Genomic DNA, 24,792 nt, shown 5'->3' with positions numbered 1-24,792 from the left:
GGAAGGGGCAGACACTTTCAATTCAATTCAAATTTATTTTATATAGCCCTTGGTACATCAGCTGATATCTCAAAGTGCTGTACAGAAACCCAGCATAAAACCCCAAACAGCAAGCAATGCAGGTGTAGAAGCACAGTGGCTAGGAAAAACTCCATAGAAAGGCCAAAACCTAGAGAGGAACCAGGCTATGTGGGTTGGCCAGTCCTCTTCTGGCTGTGCCGGGTGGAGATTATAACAGAACATGGCCAAGATGTTCAAATGTTCATAAATGACCAGCATGGTCCAATAATAATAAGGCAGAACAGTTGAAACTGGAGCAGCAGCACAGCCAGGTGGACTGGGGACAGCAAGGAGTCATCATGTCAGGTAGTCCTGAGGCATGGTCCTAGAGCTCAGGTCCTCCGAAAGAGATAAAGAAAGAGAGAATTAGAGAGAGCACACTTAAATGCACGTAGGACATTGAATAGGACAGGAGAAGTACTCCAGATATAACAAACTGACCCTAGCCCCCCGACACATAAACTACTGCAGCATAAATACTGGAGGCTGAGACAGGAGGGGTCAGGAGACACTGTGGCCCCATCCGAGGACACCCCCGGACAGGGCCAAACAGGAAGGATATAACCCCACCCACTTTTCCAAAGCACAGCCCCCACACCACTAGATGGATATCTTCAACCACCAACTTACCATCCTGAGACAAGGCCGAGTATAGCCCACAAAGATCTCCGCCACGGCACAACCCAAGGGGGGGCGCCAACCCAGACAGGAAGATCACATCAGTGACTCCACCGATTCAAGTGACGCACCCCTCCTAGGGACGGTATGAAAGAGCCCCAGTAAGCCAGTGACTCAGCCTCTGTAATAGGGTTAGAGGCAGAGAATCCCAGTGGAAAGAGGGGGACCGGCCAGCCAGAGACAGCAAGGGCGGTTCGTTGCTCCAGAGCCTTTCCGTTCACCTTCCCACTCCTGGGCCAGACCCACTGAAGAGATGAGTCTTCAGTAAAGACTTAAAGGTTGAGACCGAGTTTCCGTCTCTTACATGGGTAGGCAGACCATTCCATAAAAATTGAGCTCTATAGGAGAAAGCCCTGCCTCCAGCTGTTTGCTTAGAAATTCTAGGGACAATTAGGAGGCCTGCGTCTTGTGACCGTAGCGTACATGTAGGTATGTACGGCAGGACCAAATCAGAGAGATAGGTAGGAGCAAGCCCATGTAATGCTTTGTAGGTTAGCAGTAAAACCTTGAAATCAGCCCTTGCCTTGACAGGAAGCCAGTGTAGGGAGACTAGCACTGGAGTAATATGATCAAATTTTTGGGTTCTAGTCAGGATTCTAGCAGCCGTATTTAGCACTAACTGAAGTTCATTTAGTGCTTTATCCGGGTAGCCGGAAAGTAGAGCATTGCAGTAGTCTAACCTAGAAGTGACAAAAGCATGGATTAATCTTTCTGCATCATTTTTGGACAGAAAGTTTCTGATTTTTGCAATGTTACGTAGATGGAAAAAAGCTGTCCTTGAAATGGTCTTGATATGTTCTTCAAAAGAGAGATAGGGGTCCAGAGTAACGCCGAGGTCCTTCACAGTTTTATTTGAGACGACTGTACAACCATTAAGATTAATTGTCAGATTCAACAGAAGATCTCTTTGTTTCTTGGGACCTAGAACAAGCATCTCTGTTTTGTCCGAGTTTAAAAGTAGAAAGTTTGCAGCCATCCACTTCCTTATGTCTGAAACACATGCTTCTAGCGACGGCAATTTTGGGGCTTCACCATGTTTCATTGAAATGTACAGCTGTGTGTCATCTGCATAGCAGTGAAAGTTAACATTATGTTTTCGAATGACATCCCCAAGAGGTAAAATATATAGTGAAAACAATAGTGGTCCTAAAACAGAACCTTGAGGAACACTGAAATTTACAGTTGATTTGTCAGAGGACAAACCGATATCTTTTCGACAGATAAGATCTAAACCAGGCCAGAACTTGTCTGTGTAGACCAATTTGGGTTTCCAATCTCTCCAAAAGAATGTGGTGGTCGATGGTATCAAAAGCAGCACTAAGGTCTGGGAGCATGAGAACAGATGCAGAGCCTCGGTCTGATGCCATTAAAAGGTAATTTACCACCTTCACAAGTGCAGTCTCGGTGCTATGATGGGGTCTAAAACCAGACTGAAGCATTTCGTATACATTGTTTGTCTTCAGGAAGGCAGTGAGTTGCTGCGCAACAGCATTTCCTAAAATGTTTGAGAGGAATGGAAGATTCGATATAGGCCGATAGTTTTTTATTTTTTCTGGGTCAAGGTTTGGCTTTTTCAAGAGAGGCTTTATTACTGCCACTTTTAGCGAGTTTGGTACACATCCGTTGGATAGAGAGCCGTTTATTATGTTCAACATAGGAGGGCCAAGCACAGGAAGCAGCTCTTTCAGTAGTTTAGTTGGAATAGGGTCCAGTATGCAGCTTGAAGGTTTAGAGGCCATGATTATTTTCATCATTGTGTCAAGAGATAAGGTACTAAAACACTTGAGCATCTCTCTTGATCCTAGGTCCTGGCAGAGTTGTGCAGACTCAGGACAACTGAGCTTTGAAGGAAGACGCAGATTTAAAGAAGAGTCCGTAATTTGCTTTCTAATAATCATGATCTCTGACTGTTTCATCCTAACATTGTTGGTGCCGACATGGATAACAATATCTCTATACTCTCTACACTCGCCAGCTTTAGCCAGCACCATCTTCAGATTAGCCTTAACGTCGGTAGCCCTGCCCCCTGGTAAACAGTGTATGATCGCTGGATGATTCGTTTTACGTCTAATACTGCGGGTAATGGAGTCGCCAATGACTAGAGTTTTCAATTGTTTAGAGCTAATGGTGGGAAGCTTCGGCGTCTCAGACCCCGTAACGGGAGGAGTAGAGACAAGAGAAGGCTCGGCCTCTGACTCCGACTCGCTGCTTAATGGGGAAAACCGGTTTAAAGTTTCTGTCGGCTGAATGAGCGACACCGGTTGAGCATTCCTACAGCATTTCCTTCCAGAAACCGTGAGAAAGTTGTCCGGCTGCGGGGACCGTGCGAGGGGATTTATACTAACGTTACTATCTGTACTTACTGGTGGCACAGACGCTGTTTCATCCTTTCCTACACTGAAATTACCCTTGCCTAACGATTGCGTCTGAAGCTGGGCTTGCAGCACAGCTATCCTCGCCGTAAGGCGATCGTTCTCCTGTATATTATGAGTACAGCGACTGCAATTAGAAGGCATCATGTTAATGTTACTACTTAGCTTCGGCTGTTGGAGGTCCTGACGAACCACGTCCAGATAAAGCGTCCGGAGTGAAAAAGTTGAGGGAAAAAAACAAAAACATTAACGGTAATTAAAAAGTAAAACACGTAAAGTTGTCAGGTAGCAAAGTAGGTTGGCAACAAAACGCACAGCAACACGTAAACAAGTCTGCAAGTTGTGACCGGAAATGGCGTCTGGGATCCTCAGACATTTTAGGGTTGGATACTTTCATTACAGGAATCATGAGGTTAATGCACTTTACTGTATGGGGGATTGGAAGTGATGCAGACAATTACATTGATGGAAGCTACAGTCTATTTTGGGGCGGCAGGTAGCCTAGTGGTTAGAGCGTTGGACTAGTATCCGAAAGGTTGCAAGATCAAATCCCCGAGATGACAAGGTAAAAACCTGTCGTTCTGCCCCTGAACAAGGCAGTTAACCCACTGTTCTTAGGCTGTCATTGAAAATAAGAATGTGTTCTTAATTGACTTGCCTAGTTAAACAAAGGTTCATCTTTGGGAGCAATTTCCAAGCACCTGAATGTATCATGCTCACCTGTACAAACAGAGGTACAGGTAATAAAAAAGTATCTATAGTCATATATCAACATAACCTGAAAGGTGCTCCAAAACAGGAATAAAAAGGCCAGACTACGGTTTGCTACTGCACATGGGGACAAAGATCATACTTTTTGGAGAAATGTTCTCTGGTCTGATGAAACAAAAATATAACTGTTTGGCCGTAATGACCATCGTTATGTTTGGAGGAAAAAAGGGGGATGCTTGCAAGCTGAAGAACACCATCCCAACCATGAAGCACAGGGGTGGCAGCATCATGTTGTGGGGGTGCTTTGCTGCAGGAGGGACTGGTGCACTTCACAAAATAGATGGCATCATGAGGGGGGACAATTATGTGGATATATTGAAGCAGCATCTCAAGACATCAGTCATGAAGTTAAAACTTGGTTGCAAATGGGTCTTGCAGATGGACAATGACCCCAAGCATACTTCCAAAGTTGTGGCAAAATGGCTTAAGGACAACAATTCAAGATATTGGAGTGGCCATTACAAAGCCCTGACCTCAATCGGCAGAACTGAAATAGCGTGTGCGGGCAAGGAGGCCTACAAACCTGACTCAGTTACACCACCTCTGTCAGGAGGAATGGGCCAAAATTCACCCAACTTATTGTGGGAACTTGTGGCAGGCTACCTGAACCATTTGGTATGTAAAGGCAATGCTGCCAAATACTAATTGAGTGTATGTAAACTTTTGACCCACTGAGAAAATAGTCAAACTAAAGAAAAACCTTGGAAAGAGTAGGTGTGTCCAAACTTTTGACTGGTACTGTACTTCCAAATTCTCTAAAACGCTGTTGGAGGAGGGTTATGGTAGAGAAATAAACATTAAATTCTCTGGCAACAGCTTTGGTGGATTTTCCTGCAGTTAGTATGCCAACTACACACTCCCTCAAACCTTGAGACATCTGTGGCATTGTGTTGTGTGACAGAACTGCACATTTTATTGTCCCCAGCACACGGTGCACCTATGTAATGATCATGCTCTTTAATCAGCTTCTTAATATGCCACACCTGTCAGGTGGATGGATTATCTTGGTAAAGGAGAAATGGGATGTAAAAACATTTGTGCACAACAATTTTGAGAAATAAGCTTTTTGTGTCTTTGGAAAAATTCTGGGATCTTTTGTTTCAGCTCATGAAACATGGGACCAACACTTTACATGTTGTGTTTATATTTTTGATCAGTATATTTTCAGCTCTTCATCAGAAGCACACTTTTTGTAAGTAGTTAAGCCTACTTTCCTCTTCAAGTTTAACTGTAATTTAGGCCGAAGAGATTGAGAAATATGAATTGTTGAAGATAGGCCTATGTCTCGTCTTGCGCAGTGCAGAATATCTAGATCTCAATAGATCTCAACAACTATTGGAGAAGTGTTTAACAATCACCAGTAGGCTTAGGCTACCAGATCCTTATGATTATATATGTTTTCATAAGCACAACATGACTGCAAGAGACAGGCTGGAATGTCTGACTAATATAATAATATAATAATAATATAAAGGGACAAATCAACCTTTTTTCAAAATGATTGGTTCTTGAATTTGTTGATAAAATGTGGGACATGATTGTGTCATTACGGGACGCAGGACAAAGGGGCAAGATGCAGGACTGTGGTCACCCTAGCCGCCGGCCATGTCACCATTTTCCTTGTCTTGAAAATTGTCCAGCCCATCTGGCATTTACCAGAATTGCCAGCTGACCAATCTGCCCCTGCATATGCAAACACACACACTGGCACAGACTGGCTACGCTGTATTTTCTGCTCTGCTCTAACAAAGCCTGTTTTATGTGTCAGTTGTTCTTCCCCATCCCATGGCCCATGCCGCCGGCCTCTTTCTTCTCCACGCTGCCCCCCAGGGGGTACCCAGTCATGTCCGTGCCACAACCCAAACCAGCCCAGGACGGACCAGACCGGGCCAGCCCACAGCAATTCACATCAGTCCAACACAGTCTAGTACATCACAGGCTAGCCCACACCAAGCCCACACCAACCCGACATAGGCTAGCTCACAACCAGCCAACACCAGCCCAATATGGACTAGCCCAGCATGGGCTTTCACACACCACGCCCACACCAGCCCAACACGGGCTAGCCTACATCAGCCCACCACAGGCTAGCAGATACCAGCCCAACAAGGGCCAGCCTATACCAAGCCCAACACGGGCTAGCTCAACACGGGCTAGCCCACACCAAGCCCAGCACACATAAGCCCACACCAAGCCCAGCTACATAATAATGTAGAGGTGGGGTATATTCAAATATTTGCAGGCATGATTTGCAAATACCCTAATACATATTGTTAAGTGATTGCTCTAGGTTGACAAGTTATTTTTGTGCAACCGTTACTGAGTGTTGTTTCAGTGTTATGTTATGTGTTGTCAAAAAAGGTATTTTGTACAATGCAAATAATGAAGTTATGAAAATACTTAGATAAGTGCATGTGACATAAGACATACTTTTAAGTTATGTATATGATAGCAACAACTTTGTCTTTCTGATACAATGTAACAGGCAGACGATCCCAAAGAGTGGACTTGTTTCTTGGGGCCACCTGCCTTGTGGCTAATGTGGAGCCGATGAGCAAAGGCAAGAGAGGGACATCCCATGACCATTAATTTCCTGTATTTACATTGAATATAACTTACAAGTAATACATAGTGTAACCATCATCCATGTACATTTCTGTTTATTAGCCATTCTTTCTTTTTCTCATGGTATTTTATTTAATTAAATGTATCGATCAAAGATGACGCAATACAACAGCAGTAGTGTTGGACCTGTATATATTATATGTACATGTACTATAATTATTACTACTGAAATTAACTGTATTTCATTATCCTCATTGCATTTACCGAAATGCTGTATGGCCATGGCAATATCTACAAATTGTATTTCATGCCAATAAAGCAATCTGAATTTGAGCGAGCGAGAGCGAGTTCACGATGTAGCCTTGCAGTATATCCCATTCAGCTTTAGCAGCACCTCAGAGTTGTTGGTGAAATAATGAGCTGGGTTTACAGACAGAGTAACACAGCGAGGAGATTCGGAGCTATGGATAAAAGTTTCCTTTTCTTTAATTGAGTTGGTCATAACACTGCATAAATGTACCTTACATCTCCACTTTGGCGACAGCTAAGACTCCGGACTAGACTGTGGGTTAAAGTTTGAAACATTAGTGTCACAAAAAGGAAATGACTCATGTAAAGAATTGCCACATTCAGGGTGACAGGAAATTTGACAGACATGTTACACAATATGACCTCACAAACTGAAGTCGAAATTATACTTTTGTACAACTGCTGCATTTGTAAAATTGTGAAGAACCCCCTGTGGTGTGCAAAAGTAAAAAAATGTGACATACAAATGTGTTGACAGACCTCATACACTGCACTTTGTCTATCATCATATCATGTACCTCTGTCTGTAGTTACAGGTCTGGACAATGAAGCATGATGTCATTGCTGTAGGGTTACTGTTGTGGATACAACATGGTGAAATACAATGGGTTTACAGTTTTACAACTTCAATTCTGTAAAAGGAGAGAGAGCTAATTCAAAGGGAAGACTTATTTTTATATGCAGTGCGGAGGCATGAGTTAGATTTTGATGGGGATTTTGGTATTCTGTTTAATTAGATTTCCGCAGGGGCGCGACCATTGTAGGCTATGGGTTAAAGCCTATGGTTATTGGTGGTGATGCCCTTCTGCCTTCTTTTACTGTGATCTAATGCTGTGGGTGAGATATAAACTGTCTGTGTTGTTTAATTTAACCCCCAATAAAAAAAGAGCTCTGTTATCCAGAACATTGGCACTGATTGTTGGGGGACAATGAGAGGTCAACACACACACACACAACAGTAGTGCTCTTTGTTATGACAGTCAGGGGTTCATCTGCCTGAGTCAATACACTGTATCACCAACTATGCTGGTGCGAGACTATGGGAAAGGAGATTTCCTCACTGACCCTGGTAAGTCCTGACAGTGATACACAGTACAAGCCAGACCCAGTCCCAAACAAAGAGCCAACATATATGTCTTGTTTTACCATGCACAACTGAGTGAGTATTAGCAGATGATAAAATGTAAACTAATATTGAATAACATCAACAACATAAGTGGAGACAGAATATTAGGATGTTTAGGTTTGTTGACAATGATGCACGACCATTTATGCAAGTGTCCTGCAGAGTCATTCAGCATATTATAATTAAACTAAGGTGAAGCTGGAGCTCCAGAGGCAGACTTGAACTTGTGACCCTAGGATCCAAAGTTACACACACACACTGCTTTCTGTGGGCTTTCCAGGTGTGTGTGTGTAGGTGTGTATGATGGACTTCTCTTGTAGGTCATGCAGGCTGTGCTCTGGTCTCTGCGGACCACTCATCATCTTGCAAAGGTGGTCTTTGGAGCTGCGTTCCCTTCCAGTCTTTCAGATAGTTCTGTCTGCTTACTGACAGAGAGAGAGAGCAAGGGAGAGGGAGGGGGCGAGAGATATGGTTGGGATAGATGCCAGTCAAAAGTTTGGACACCTACTCACAAGGGTTTTTCTTTATTTTTTACTATTTTCTACATTGTAGAATAATTGTGAAGACATCAAACTATGAAATAACACATATGGAATCATGTAGTAAGCATAAAAGTGTTAAACAAACAAAATACAGTTTAGATTCTTCAAAGTAGCCACCTTCTGCCTTGATGACAGCTTTGCACAGTCTTGGCATTCTCTCAACCAGCTTCACCTGAAATGCTTTTCCAACTGTCTTGAAGGAGTTCCCTCATGCTGTGCACTTGTTGGCTGCTTTTCCTTCACTCTGTGGTCCCACTCATCCCGAACCGTCTCAATTGGGTTGAGGTTGAGTGATTATTGAGGCCAGGTCATCTGATATAGCACTCCATCACTCCTTCTTGGTCAAATAGCCCTTACACAGCCTGGAGGTGTGTTGGGTGATTGTCCTGTTGAAAAACAAATTATATTCCCACTAAGCACAAGCCAAATGGGATGGTGTATTGCTGCAGAATGCCATGGTAGCCATGTTGGTTAAGTATGCCTTGAATTCAAAATAAATCAGTGTCACCAGCCTAGCACCCACACACCTCCTCCTACATGTTCCACGGTGGGAACAACACATGCGGAACTCACCCGTTCACATACCCTGCGTCTCACAAAGACATGGAGGTTGGAACCAAACATCTCAAAATTGGACTCAGACGAAAGGAAAGATTTCCACCGGTCTAATGTCCATTGCTCGTGTTTTTTGGCCCAAGCAAGTCTCTTCTTCTTATTGGTGTCCTTTTATAGTGGTTTCTTTGCAGCAATTCAACCATGAAGGCTTGATTCAAGCAGTCTCCTCTGAACAGTTGATATTGAGATATGTCTGTTACTTGAACTCTGAAGCATTTATTTGGGCTGCATTTTCTGAGGCTGGTAACTCTAATGAACGTATCCTCTGCAGCAGAGGTAAGTCTGGGTCTTCCTTTCTGTCAGGTGTTCTCCCTCTCCGGCTTCCAGGTCATCAGGCTGCTGATTATCCCGCACAACTGTCACCATCGTCTCGTGCACCTGCCCCTCATGACACTCACCTGGACTCCATCACCTTCTTGATTATACCCTATATCTGTCACTCGCCTTGGTTCTTTCCTCAGGTCATCTTAACGCTGTTTCATGTCGGTGTCGGTAATTGTTTTGTTTATTTATTAAAACACTCACACCCTGTACTTGCATCCCGACTCTCAGCACACTCGTTACACTTTCCTGTGGCGGTCCTCATGAGCCAGTTTTATCATAGCACTTGATTATTTTGGTGACTGCACTAGAAGAAACTTTAAAAGTTCTTAATTTTCTGTATTGACTGACATTCATGTCTTAAAGTAATGATGGACTGTCGTTCCTCTTTGCTTATTTGAGCTGTTCTTACCATAATATGGACTTGGTCTTTTACCAAATAGGGCTATCTTCTGTATACCACCCCTAACGGATTGGCTCAAACGCATTAAGAAGAAACTAAATTCTACCAATTAACTAACAAGGAAAACCTGTTAATTGAAAATCATTCCAGGTGACTACCTCATGAAGCTGTGTAACAATGTGCGCTGAGAGTCGGGAATCAATACCACTTAATACAAAACAAGAACCACGAACAACGCACAGACATGACACTGGAACAGAAACAATAACGCCTGGGGAAGGATCCAAAGGGAGTGCCATTTATCAGGAAGGTAATCAGGGAGGTGGAGTCCAGGTGAGTCTGAAGACACGCAGTTGTGTGTAACGATGGTGACAGGTGTGCGCCATAGCAAGCAGCCTGGTGACCTAGAGGCCGGAGAGGGAGCACACGTGATAGTACCGCCTTCCCGACACGTGGCTCCTGCCGCAGGACGCCAACCAAAATGACGATCCCTGGACTCAGGAGTGGACCAGTCACCTCTGCTGAGGCGCAGGAACCTGTCAATCCAGCTGAGGCGCAGGAGCATGGCGACCTAGAGTGCCGGAGAGAGCATACGTAACACTATCCCCTCCCCAGTGCGTTCGGCTCCAGCTGCAGGACGTCAACCAAAGGAACGATCTCGGGGATCAGGAGCGGACCGGTCACCACAGCTGATGCTGTCGCCGGCTGGGGCGAGGGAACCTGACAGACCGGCTGAGGCAGGGGAGCCTGGCGATCCGGCTGAGGCATGAGAGCCTGATGAGCCTGTGGAAGCAGGTGAGCCTGACGATCCAGCGAAGGAGCCGGCTGTGGCATGAGAGCCTGACGAGCCGGCGAAGGCCATGGAGCCTGACAATCTGGCTGAGGCATGAGAGCCTGTAGCAACTCTCGGATCCGTCGTCATTCCCACAAACAAAAAAAAACACTCCCTGATGCTTCTGTTAGGTGAGGCATTATTCTGTAACGATGTGAGCTGAGAGTCGGAAAGCAAGTTCAGTGAGTAGTATTTTAATAAATAAACGCAACTTAATACAAAACAAGAACCACAAACAATGCACAGACATGACACTGGAAAAGAAACAATCATGCCTGGGGAAGGAACCAAAGGGAGTGACATATATAGGGAAGGTCATCAGGGAGGTGATGGAGTCCAGGTGAGTCTGAAGACAGGCAGGTGCGCGTAACGTTGTTTAAAAGTGTGCGCCATAACGAGCAGCCTGGTGACCTATAGGCGGGAAGAGTCAGCACAAATGCCAAGCTGGCTGAGAGAATGCCAAGAGTGTGCAAAGCTGTCATCAAGGCAAAGGGTGGCTATTTGAAGAATCTCAAATCTAAAATATTTTTTGATTTGTTTAACACTTTTTTGTTTATTCCATAATTCCATGTGTTTTTTCATAGTTTTGATGTCTTCACTATTATTCTACAATGTAGAAATGAGTATGTATGTCCAAACTTTTGACTTTTGCAAAAAAGGTATGGGGGATTGGAAGTGATGCAGACAATTACGGTGATGGAAGCTACAGTCTATTTTGGGGCGGCAGGTAGCCTAGTGGTTAAAGCATTGGACTAGTAACCGAAAGATCAAGTCCTCGAGCTGACATGTTAAAAATCTGTCATTCTGCCCCTGAACAAGGCAGTTAAACCACTGTTCCTAAGCCGTCATTGAAAATAAGAATTTGTTCTTAACTGACTTGCCTAGTTAACTAAAGGTTAAAAACAATCTTAAAGCTGATTACCCCCTTAAAAAAATCTAATCTAATTAAAAAAAAATATTGGGTAACTTACATGCTTCTAATAATATTTCTTACTCAAGGCCATTTTTTGTTGGTATTCCTGTCACCGTTAACATGCCCCGTTGTGACCCCAGTGTACAGAAATCATGAACTACCCAAAATGCTTTTCGAGAATCTGTGTATATTGTAACATTCTTCCCTTTCTGCCCCCTGGGACGAGACAGAGCCTGGCAGTGGGCCAGCCTTCACTATACTTCACTACCCTGTTATCACACACAGCATACCCAGTTACTCTTTTCCCTTCTATGGTTATGTAGGTAGAGTCGTCTACATACAATACTTGTCCCGATTCCCATTCTGTCTCTTGCAAATTGGGCCGAGACTTTGGAGTAATTTCATCTGGGCAGGTGCTCAGCAAAAAACGAAACGTCCTTTTTTCAGGACCCTGTCTTTCAAGGAACATTCGTAAAAATCCAAATAACTTCACAGATCTTCATTGTAAAGGGTTTAAACAGTGTTTCCCATGCTTGTTCAATGAACCAGAAACAATTTATGAACATGCACCTGTGGAACGATCTTTAACCTTTCTGATCTCCCCATCCCGGATCCGGGTTCGTGAATACAGACTCAAGCTCATTACCATAAAGCAACGTTAACTATTCATGAAAATCGCAAATGAAATGAAATAAATATGCTAGCTCTCAAGCTTAGCCTTTTGTTAACAACACTGTCATCTCAGATTTTCAAAATATGCTTCTCAACCATTGCAAAACAATAATTTGTGTAACAGTATTGATGGCTAACGTAGCATTTAGCATTAGCATTCAGCTGGCAACATTTACACAAAAAAACAGAAAAGCATTCAAAAAAATCATTTACCTTTGAAGAACTTCAGATGTTTTCATTGAGGAGACTCTCAGATAGCAAATGTTCAGTTTTTCCTGAAAGATTATTTGTTTAGGACAAATCGCTCCGTTTTCTGCGTCACGTTTAGCTATGAAAAAACCCCTGTATCCAGGATTGTGTAAATCTATCAGCAAGCTCATTAGCATAACACAACGTTAACTATTTATGAAAATCGCAAATGAAATGAAATAAATATGCCATCTCTCAAGCTTAGCCTTTTGTAAACAACACTGTCATCTCAGATTTTCAAAATATGCTTCTCAACCATAGGAAAACAATCATTTGTGTAAAAGTAGCTAGCTAGAGTTAGCATTTCGCGTTAGCATTTCGCGTTAGCATTTAGCGTTAGCATCCAGCACGCAACATTAACAAAAACATAAAAGCCTTCAAATAAAATCATTTACCTTTGAAGAACTTCTGATGGTTTCAATGAGGATACTCTCAGTTAGATAGCAGATGCTCAGTTTTTCCAAAAAGATTCCTTGTGTATTAGAAATAGCTCCGTTTTATACATCACATTTGGCTACCAAAAAAAATCCATAAATTCAGTCCTCAAAACGCAAACTTTTTTCCAAATTAACTCCATAATATCGACTGAAAACATGGCAAACGTTGTTTAGAATCAATCCTCAAGGTGTTTTTCACATATCTCTTCATTGATACATCGTTCTTGGAAACATGCTTTCTCTCCTGAATCCCAGGAGAAAATGCCTGCACCTGAAGATTACGCACAAATTTAGACAAAGGACACCGGGCGGACCTCTGGAAAATGTAGTCTCTTATGGCCAATCTTCCAATGATATGCCTACAAATACGTCACAATGCTGCTAAGACCTTGGGCGAACGACAGAAAGTGTAGGCTCATTCGTTGCACAATCACAGCCATATAAGGAGAGAATGGAAAACAGAGCTTCAGAAATTCTGCTAATTCCTGGGTGATGCATCATCTTGGTTTCGCCTGTAGAATGAGTTCTGGGGCACTTACAGACAAAATCTTTGCAGATTCTGAAACTTCAGAGTGTTTTCTTTCCAAAACTGTCAAGAATATGCATAGTCGAGCATCTTTTCGTGACAAAATATCGCGCTTAAAACGGGAACGTTTTTTATCCAAAAATGAAATAGCGCCCCTAGAGCTCTAAGAGGTTAAGACACTAACAGCTTAAAGACGGTAGGCAATTAAGGTCACAGTTATGAAAACTTAGGACACTAAGGACACTACTGACTCTGAAAAACACCAAGAAAGATGCCCAGGGTCCCTGCTCATCTGTGTGAACGTGCCTGAGGCATGCTGCAAGGAGGCATGAGGACTGCAGATGTGGCCATGGCAATAAATTGCAATGTCCGTACTGTGAGACGCCTAAGACAGCCCTACAGGGAGACAGGATGGACAGCTGATCGTACTCGCAGTGGCAGACCACGTGTAACAACACCTGCACAGGATCAGTACATCCAAAAATCACAGGTACAGGATGGCAACAACAACTGTCCGAGTTACACCAGGAAAGCACAATCCCCCCATCAGTGCTCAGACTGATAGGCTGAGAGAGGCTGGACTGAGGGCTTGTAGGCCTGTAAGGCAGGTCCTCACCAGACATCACGGGCAACAAAGTCGCCTATGGGCACAAACCCACTGTCACTGGACCAGACAGGACTAGCAAAAAGTGCTCTTCACTGACGTGTCGCGGTTTTGTCTCACCAGGGGTGATGGTCGGATTCGCGTCGAAGGAATAAGCGTTACACCAAGACCTGTACTCTAGAGTGGGATCTATTTGGAGGTGGAGGGTCCGTCATGGTCTGGGGTGGTGTGTCACAGTATCATCGGACTGAGCTTGTTGTCATTGCAGGCAATCTCAACGCTGTGCGTTACAGTGAAGACATCCTCCTCCCTCATGTGGCACCCTTCCTTCAGGCTCATTCTGACATGACCCTCCAGCATGACAATGCCACCAGCCATACTGCTCGTTCTCTGCGTGATTTCCTGCAAGACATGACTGTCAGTGTTCTGCCATGCCCAGCGAAGAGCCCAGATCTCAATCCCATTGAGAACACATCATCCCTGTTAGAAGGTACATTTATAAATTGAACTTTTTATTGCCGGTAATAACTCTTCTCATTACAGCCCCCATTTGACCCTGGTTTCCTGTCACAAGTGGCCTGGTAATGGAAGATCAGTATCTCAATGCATACTTAGTCCAAATTGTTCATAGTGTGTAGATCAATCCCCCCCCCCCCCCCCCCCCCCGTTCTCCCGGCTCTCTCGGTCTTTTTCAGATAGTGTTTACAGTTCATCTTCCCAGCGGCTCATGTAACTCTTGCCTGTCCCATTTGATGGCCCATGATAATGTCCCAATTTCAATATCCTAAAATATACATCAGTTTCTCCCACGTACACAAGAATCTCACCTGAGCTGTTATATCTCTGTCCACACTAACACAACATGCACTCTCAGCACTCCTGCCGCCCGCACCCGGGTTTATGGCTCGGTCTAAGATAGAAGTGTTAAAACTCACTGTTGCATTGCACGCCTTTGTTGCTCTTTCTTCCCTGTCTGTTCTTCCCTGTCTGTTGTTAAATTATTCCTACCATGCATTAACTTAAGGTTTTGGGGGGAGCATTTTCACTTTTGGATAAATAGTGTGCCCAATTTCAACTTCCTGCTACTCATGCAAAGAATATAATATATGCATATTATTAGTAGATTTGGATAGGAAACGCTCGGAAGTGTCTAAAACTGTTTGAATCATGTCTGTGAGTATAACAGAACTTATGTAGCAGGCAAAACCTCGGGACTCTTAGGTCTCTGTCTGTTCAGTGAGATCTCATTGGGAAACAATATTTCTTAGGCACTTGTTTTCAGGTCCTACCGCTTCCACTGGATGTCACCAGTCTTTGGAATTTGGTTGAGGTTATTACTTTGTGCAATGAAGAAGTACGGCCATCTAGGAACTGCGTAACACTGTTGAGAGTTGTGCAAGACTTGAAAAGTAGCTTGGTTGGTTGTCTTCCTTTATTGAACACAGACAGACCCGTCTTCAAGTATTATTAACATTTAAAAATACCTAAAGTTGTATTACAAAAGTAGTTTGAAATGATTTGGCAAAGTTTACAGGCAACTTTTGAAATATTTTGTAGTGAGGTTGCGCAAATTGGAAGCTGTTTTTTTCTGGATCAAATGCACCAAATAAATGGACATTTTGGATATATATGGACGGAGATAATTGAACAAAAGTACCAATTGTGATGTTTATGGGACATATTGGAGTGCCAACAAAAGAAGCCCGTCAAAGGTAAGGCATGTTTTATATTTTATTTCTACGTTTTGTGTAGCACCTGCAGGGTTGAAATATGCTACTATCTTTGTTTACTGTTGTGCTATCATCAGATACTAGCTTCTTATGCTTTCACCGAAAAGCCTTTTTCAAAATCTGACATATTGGCTGGATTCACAACGAGTGTAGCTTTAATTTAGTATCTTACATGTGTGATTTAATGAAAGTTTTATTTTTATATAATTTTATTTGAATTTGCCATGCTGCATTTTCCCTGGCTTAAGAGGTTAAAGAAATAGATCTTAGGTATTATCCCTAGAGTTGGTTTACTAAGTAGCTCATTATCCCTTAGGCCACAAAGTGTGTCCTAACCTGCTCTACCACCTGCTCCACTAACCCCCCTGTTGATACATGGCTCTGCCCATGTATTAATAGTGCCGCATATCTAAACAGTGTCTTTGTTAAGATAAGTAAATGATCCTTGTCAGACCTTATCTTGTAGGATTGCCCCTTTCATTTTCCACATGTCCAATTCTTCCTGGGGCGTTCGTTCTTGGCTATCCTGTAACAATTATCTGTCAAGTGTCTTATCTTCTTTAAGATTTATCTGTCCTGCTTTGTATGGTTTTAAATGCATATGTGCTGTCTGTGTAAATAGTAACCTTTCTCTCTAGTCAATGCTACTATTTCAGCCTGCCGTGCAGAATAATTTCTGGGCAATGGTTCAGTGTCTAACACCTTAGTTCCTGAAACCAACTAAGCTTTCATTCCCCTTTTAGTTAGGGTAACAACTACGTTCAACAAAATCATCATATCTCTTCCTAGCGAATTTACTAAACATAAACATAAATTTAAAACAAAAACAAAAATACATGCCTGCCCTCCTAACTTTTATTTTTGAAACTAATGGAGCAGACAGTCTTTCCACGAATTTATGTCCTAAAGCTAAGCGAACCAAATGATCTTCCCATTTTATTCTTATTCTGTCTGTCACGGTATTATTTCTGTCCCCCATTTCTCGGGAGAGCCTTGTCATCTAATCCTGTCTATAATTTAACTATGCTGGTCAGTAACTGTTATCTACCCCTTCTGTGCCACTTCTATCTTCTCTCAATCCTGGCTTATTATGAGATTCTAACCTTCTGCTCTCTATCTTGCTCTCCTCCTGCCCCCCGCCCCCCCCCTCTTCCTACTAATCCCAAACCATCAAGGTCTCAGCAGTGCGGGGGAGGCCTTCTCTGTCAGCCCTTCCATCTGTCTGTCGTTCTTTCTCATAACAGTCAGTATCAAATATGGTTTCTGTTTCCAAATATTGACTAACTGTCTCACTGTCTCCCTGTTTGCTCTCATGGATTTTAGAAAAATCAACATGTCTATGGTAGTAATCTCTAAGATTATTACATAGTTGATTGATTAAGTTTCTCGATACTCTCAATGATCCTGGATCACCACAGATGTCATATATCCCGGTCCTGTTGGCTTAGAATATGTCCTAAATACTTAACATAAGTCTACCATTATTAAAACACACACTGTATAACCTTATTCATACAACAAAGTATAATAATATTATTATATCAATTTCACAGCCTTGTTGTGTTAAATTTCTTACACTGCTGACTACCCAAGGGAAAATAAAACTTAGCTAGGTTACTAAACATTACTTAAGCCAAAATAGTGGGAGTTTTAAAATAACCTTATGGCAATTTTTTATAAACCCACCCTTGCCCCATTTCTAACACGTAATTATCCATGAGAGTAATGTATAAAAAAATACTACTACTGGTCAAAAGATAAAACCAAATTTCAAATAACATAATCAGACCAAAACCACTACTAACTACACAGAGAAAAATAGACTTGAGGAAGCCTACCCTTAGTCAAAGGCTTTGCCCTTTCTTTCTTCTCATTGGTTCAAATTAGAAATATGTCTAAGAACTTTAAACTCAATCATAAATATCACCTACACAAATTACCTTAAAATCAGTATTACAAATTACCTTAAATTCATTATCCAAATGGCTTTCCAATAAGGCCACCAAGGAAAGCCATGATAGAGGTCATAAGTCAAAGCACCCCTTCAAAGAAGTGTTTCTTACTATATTAGAAAAACCGTCATACATTTTCTACATGTTGTATCCCAGGTTCCCAGAACATTCCTTTATCAAAAGAATTCACGTGTTTAATTAAAACTCAGAAAATAAAAAAATTCCATGTGTGTGCGTACCCCTTTAAGATATCGTGGCTCTAGGAAAAATGGAAATCTCCTTTAAGATATCGTGCCACTCCTGTCTTTACAGAGTCTGAAGTTCCAATGTATGCAGATGATACAGTGGTAAATACATGCAAATAGTAAACAAACTACACAAGACCTCACTAAAAAGAAAACAACTGATGCCCGAGACAGATGTCTACGATTTTAAGTACCACGGCACCATACTTGATTCCAACCTCTCTTTTAAAAAGCAAGCGAAAAAGGTAACTCAAATAACCAAATTCAACCTAGCTAACTTCCAAAACATATGAAATTGTTTGACTACAGAGGTACTGTACTTCAAATCTATGATACTCCCCTTGCTTAAAATAACAACTGACTAGTTTGGCCCAAGCTTGCTTTACAACATTAAACCCCATTCAGTCTGTCTGCAAACAGGCTCTCAAAGTGGTTGATAGGAAGCCCGATAGCTATAATTACTGTTACATTCTCAAAAAGCATGATCTCCTGCATTGGAAAAAATCTTGTGCAATACACTGACACATGTCTTGTATTCAAGATTCTAAATGTCCAGGCTCCCCCTCCACTCAGTAATGACCGGACATTGTTCCACGTAATGGAAACAGATTATAATGTTAGAATACATTAAACTTCCTACTCAAATTCACCAAGAACAATCATCAGAAACTTAACTTTTCCTTATTCACACCTGAATCCCTTACAGCCCAACATAGCCCAGTGCGCACAACCAACTCTCCTATTCTTACCAGTAGGCAAAAATATACCTCTCATCCCCGATTAATTCCGGGACCTCCTTTGAGGATTTACCACCCATATTATTAAATTACTTTCCTTGTTATTATGCTTATTCTCACAATCTATGTGTGTGCATTTACTGTTTTTATACTTAAATCTTACAATCTGTGTGTGTGCTCTTATTCTCATATGTATTTAATAGTCCCAGACTACTTCCCATATATTTGTACTTATCCCAGACTACTTCCCATATACCTGTAATAGTCCCAGACTATTTTGATACAGGGTAGTTTCTTTTGGTAATGGCCTCAACTACCTTGAATCATTGCGGACCCAATTTCGTTCAATACTCAGCCCCCCGTTTTATATTTATCTAGACACTTTGTTACTTTTGAACTTTCTCTATATAAACTTCAAAAAAAAAAAAAGTATACTGAATATGAATCCTCCTGGACTTTTGTGATTATCACCTTACCTACACAAGATTTATAACAATGTATACGTCTAATGCAAGTTTAGATTCTTCCCCAAAAAATCTATGAATAAAGACTACTGACCTTATTCTTGCAGCTGAGAATTCAATTTTGGTTGGATCTTGTCACCGTTTCTGTCACGCACCAGTTTGCCACCGGCCTGTAAAGAACCCTCATAAAGGGGCCAGGTCTTTAATCTACGGATATTTAATCTGCCTGTGCACGGTTTCGGTGTCTCCATGGAGCGACAGAAAAATATATTGAAATCCGTCTCGAAAGGACCAAGCTGTCACAAGAATTTTCAATCCCAATGATATTAACTAACAATCAATAAGCTTGGACCAATCCCGAGGGTTGTAAGACCCTGGGTTTAATAATAATTAGGCAAAGACTCAGCTTATGCAAAAGGTTTGTTGTAGTTTATTCATGAGAGCTCTACAAACTATATAATGTCCGTAGCCTTTTATATAACTCCTACAAGCACCTACAAGTCTACAAGCGCATCTGTTCCTCCCTGGGTGTCTGTTGTCAGTTCCTCTTTATCACACACAAACACAATGTACCCACTGTCTCACAATATTCTAGTATTATTTCTAAAAACATTGTCTAAGCTTCTGTAACTATTAGGGTGAAACACTTTAGTCATTACTCTTAATGTCATTCAGATTCTCTTATTATTAGTTTAAACATATCACTTATCACTTGTTTTGTATTCGTTCGTTTTCATTTAACTCACACTGCACTTGCTTCTAGACTCCTTGTGTCTACGTTACAGATACAAGCTATTTTCAAATTAATCTTGTCTTTACTAATATGTAAAATTAGTTTAGATTTAGAATGGCCTATTATCAAATGGGCAGTAGCAGGGACAATTGTTTAAAATATACATGTCAATGGTGTGTACTGGAATAGACCACTTTCCCGACAGTTAATTTCACTTCACTCATGTCGGGTAGGCAACTTCACCCAAACTCTGTATGCCATGGGCTCTCCAACCCTGTTCTTGCATCTACTCTGTGCTTAATTTGGGAAACCAACTGAAATCTGTTCGGGAACATCGATAGTAACATGTTTTCATAGCGACACATAGTTCATTAAACTTGACAGCCCCGGGGGAGGAGATGGAAACTCACCGTGGTGAAATATTCTGTAGCTAAAGGTAATGTGTCAGCCTATTAATTAGGAAAATATAAAAAATACCAAATTACCAGGTTGTTCAAATACAAATTCACTATAATTGTAGGCAAATGTGTTTAATTTAGACTAGACTAATTATGTACAAAATATCTTAAATCCAAAATGTTTTCCTGCCGTGTGTAATATGTGGTATAATAACAATCATTATTTTAATTCAGTTTTTTGGGGGGCTTGGGGTCAGATATAGGCCTATGCGTAAGCTCTAATATGCTTATGCATTATCTTTGACAGCACTGTCCATTTTGTTGTTAGGCTTTGAACCAACATCCACAACTACCATGTTTCCACTCTTCTTTCTTCAAATTGATCAATCGCAGTGAGGTGAGTTTTAAAAGCACTTACTGTTTTGATGTGCTTTCCGAATGCATTTGCATTGATGATAGAGGGACAACAGAGCCCTGAGTACCAGGCCATTAGTGACCTGTCCGGGGTGCATAAAAAGAGGAGATTACTGCGGTCATGACTCATCACTGCCGGTGTGGCGGTAATACAGTCACCACAACAGCCCTAGCCGCAGCAGCCAATGTGTGATCGTAATTGTTACATGTTAGGGATAAAACATAAATAAAGCTGCACACTTAAGATATGCTACAAACAATTAAATTGTTAGGAGCATATTTAGAGCATCCAACTTTCTTCTATACAGTTTACTTTCACTTAGTCAGCATCTCGACCAAGATTTGTGGATGCACATGCTTTTTACGAGACATACGACGGATAAACCTCAACTGGTTGGACACTCAGGGGATTAGGATAAATGATAATTTGCGGTTAAATGTGTGTTCTTTGTATTTTCTTTATTTTTTACAGCTGTTCTCCCCAGAGATTTTATCATCATTAGACACACTTTAGCAACAGCTGATTTTGCTTCAACTGCAAAGGCTGCAGTTGAATGGTTCGACCCTTCAGAGGTTCCGGACGTGACCGAACTTTGATTTCCGGTGTCCTCACTAGAACATTTGAAGAGAGTTGAGGGAAGGATTGCTAGGCAACCAGACCTAAAAAAAGAACCTGGTTTGGGAAGATATTAAATCATTAAATGCAGTGTGGAAAAGCAATTCCTCAGAACCAATCTGAACCAGAATGCCGTTCCACCTCAAAATGTCCAGCCCTGGGTGTACCATCACCTTTGTGCTTGACCCCTTCTGATGAATAAACCTATTTTGAAGCAGTACTCTAATCAGTATTATCTTCATGACATACCCGTTTGTTGTCTTTCAGATCACATCTTTTGGACTGGATGGAGGAATGACCACCAAGGAGACTGTGTGGAGAATACTAACAAAACTCCTGACAAATGCCCTGGCCATGAAGAGGAACTGGAGAGGGGCCAATGGGATGCAGGCATTCCAACCGCTTACCCTGTAAGGCGTAGTTCTCAGTAAGTTTGCTGTTTTACTTTTTATCTTTTACATGTTTTTTGTTGTTGAAGTATGATGTTTTTACACAGTTGCAACTTTATTTGGTCCTTATAAGCCTATGCTGTCTTTGCCTACGATGCAATTGTCACCACTGAAAACCTTCATGCAGAATTTGGCTAGATATACACTATATATACAGAAGTTTGTGGACAGACATCAAAATTAGTAGATTCGGCTATTTCAGCCACACCCGTTGCTGACAGTTGTATAAAAATCGACCTTACTGAAGAGCTCAGTGACTTTTAACTGGCCCCGTCATAGGATGCCACCTGTCCAACAAATCAGTTCCTAAAATTTGTCCTGCTAGAGCTGCGCCAGTCAACTGTAAGTGCTGCTATTGCGAAGAGGAAACGTCTAGGAGCAACAACGGCTCAACCGTGAAGTGGTAGACCACACAAGCTCACGGAATGTACCGGAAAGTGCAACACTCACTACCAAGTTACTAATATTGCCTCTGGAAGCAATATTAGCACAATAACTGTTCGTCGGGAGGTTCATGAAATGGGTTTCCATGGCCGAACATCCACACACAAGCCTTAGATCAACAAATACAATGCTCACCGCCACTATTCTCTGGAAAAGTGGAAACGCTATCTCTGGAGTGATGAATCATGCTTCACCATCTGGTAGTCCGACGGACAAATCTGGGTTTGGCAGTTGCCAGGAGAACGCTCCCTGCCCCAATGCATAGTGCCAACTGTAAAGTTTGGTGGAGGAGGAATAATGGTCTGGGGCTGTTGTTCATGGTCTGGGCTAGGCCCCTTAGTTCCAGTAAAGGGAAATCATAATGTACAGCATAGAATTACATTCTAAGACGATTATGTGCCTCCAACTTTGTGGCAACAGTTTGGGGAAGGGCCTTTCTTGTTTCAACATGACAATGCTCCTGTGCACAAATCAAGGTCCATATAGAAATGGTTTGTTGAGATCGCTGTGGAAGAACTTGAATGGCCTGCACAGAGCCATGACCTCAACCCCATCGCTGTGGAATAACGTGATTGGCCTGCATAGAGCCCTGACCTCAACTCCCACTAACACTCTTGTGGCTGAATGGAAGCAAGTCCACGCAGCAATATTGCAACTTCTAGTGGAAAGCCTTCCCAGAAGAGTGGAGCCTGTTATAGCAGCAAAGGGGGGACCAACTCCATATTATTGCCCATGATTTTGGAATGAGATGTTCGATGAGCAGGTGTCCACATTCTTTTGGTCATGTAGTGTATTTCCTTATATTCACTGACTGGACATATGACATGTTGTGGAATAGGACCGTCATTGTGAGATTCTTTTCATAAGGTACTTTACTACAACCATCAAAGGTTGCATGTTCAAACCCTGACATCCGTAAGCAGTTTTCAAAAAGAAAACCCTGAGACAGTCATCACTTAGATATATGAGGCCATGCACATTATTCACCAAATTCTCTGTACCATAAAACTGGCCAAAATGCTCTACAAAAGACACTGTTACAATTATGTTGAAAAACTGCAGCTTCCATGGCCCCACAGCAAAGTTGATATAGCAGTGAGCGTTCATCATTTTTTAAACCAGGACCAGAGAGAGATTGATGTCAATGGTATTGGTGTCAAGTTTTTAGTGACAGGCCAGTTTAAGTCACAGGCCATGCTGGAGACTGTGGTTTATATTTTGGGCTCTGCTCCCTACTTCCTATGGTATTTTTTTAATGAAATGTGATATCTTTCCTGTTAAAATAAAAATAATAAAATACCATTCTGAGCAATGAGTAAATGTCTACTTGTTCATTGTTTAAGGTTGTGACAGCTGTTTGTATTTTGATATTGCATAATGCAACTGAAGTGAAAAATATTAGGGGGGTGGATGGGTAAAATTAATTTGCATCGGGCCACTTTTGGGGGATTATGGCAAGACAGCGGCTTGTCGGCTTAGTTCTGACAGACGGAATCGGCCCAATGTACCTGGGCCGATTCTGGGCAGTCATCACTCAATATGACATCAGGCCTAGTACTCAACCTGCTTCCAGCCAAACTGGCAATGTAGACACAACAAGATAACTAGCTAGACTGAACTCTTTAGAACCCATAGCGGCCATCAACGGCTTATCTTTAAATTACTATAGCGGCCGCTATAACAATAATATCTACGTCAATATCACAAAATGAACTTGTTGTCGTATATATTCGTGTGACTGTTGTCATCAAACAGAATCCGGAAACATATGGTATGCTGTCATTTGACCTTTCAAAGCTTCTGGCTGGGCCACTCAAAGACATTCAGAGACTTGTCCCGTAGCCTCTCCTGCATTGTCTTGACTGTGTGCTTATTGTCGTTGTCCTGTTGGAAGGTGAACCTTCGCCCCAGGCTGAGGTCCTGAGCACTCTGGAACAAGTTTTCATCAAGGATCTCTGTACTTTGCATCTTTCCCTCAATGCTGAATAGTCTCCTAATCCCTGCCACTGAAAAACATTGCCACACCATGATGCTGCCACCCCTATGCTTCAGCGTAAGAATGGTGGTAGGTTTCCTCCAGACGTGACACTTGGCATTCAGGCCATAGAGTTCAATCTTGGTTTCATTAGGCCAGAGAATATTGTTCCTCATGGTCTGAGACTCTTTTAAGTGCCTTTTGGCAAACTCCAAGCAGGCTGTCATATGCATTTTACTGAGGAATGGCTTCCATCTGGCCGCTCTACCATAAATGCCTGATTGGTGGAGTGCTGCAGAGATGGTTGTCCTTCTGGAAGATTCTCCCATCTCCACAGAGGAGCTCTGTCAGAGTGACCATAGGGTTCCTGGTCACCTCCCTGACCAAGGCTCTTCTCCACCGATTGCTCAGTTTGGCCGATCGGCCAGCTCTAGGATGAGTATTGGTGGTTCCAAACTTCTTCCATTTAAGAATGATGGAGGCCACTATGTTCTTTGTAACCTTCAGATGTCTCAGAACTCTACGGACTATTCCTTCAACCTCATGGCTTGGTTGTTGGTCTGAAATGCACTCTGGGACTTTATATAGACAAGTGTGTGCCTTTCCAAATCATGTTCAATCAGTTAAATTCACCACAGGT

General features: G+C 42.2%; 3 long non-coding RNA genes across 9 annotated transcripts in view; 1 reads left to right on the top strand and 2 right to left on the bottom strand.

Moving 5' to 3' along the window:
- The window catches only part of LOC149980063 (uncharacterized), a 145,175-nt gene that overhangs the window by 59,133 nt on the left and 61,250 nt on the right, over positions 1-24,792 (bottom strand). The window lies entirely within an intron of this gene.
- Positions 1-24,792, top strand: part of LOC149980064 (uncharacterized) — a 200,878-nt gene that overhangs the window by 147,226 nt on the left and 28,860 nt on the right. The gene's annotated exons all lie outside the window — the stretch shown is intronic.
- On the bottom strand, positions 180-15,352 carry LOC149980065 (uncharacterized). Its single transcript, XR_016483814.1, has 3 exons — positions 12,824-15,352; positions 12,393-12,454; positions 180-399 (listed from the first exon to the last, which is right to left on the bottom strand). It is a non-coding gene; the product is annotated as an uncharacterized LOC149980065 (long non-coding RNA).

This window comes from Oncorhynchus mykiss, chromosome 10 (assembly GCF_057628025.1).
Source record: "Oncorhynchus mykiss isolate SJ-2025 chromosome 10, ASM5762802v1, whole genome shotgun sequence".
Taxonomy (NCBI): Eukaryota; Metazoa; Chordata; class Actinopteri; order Salmoniformes; family Salmonidae; genus Oncorhynchus; species Oncorhynchus mykiss.
Note: the sequence above shows the minus strand (reverse complement) of the source record. Positions and strands in the feature narration are given on the sequence as shown.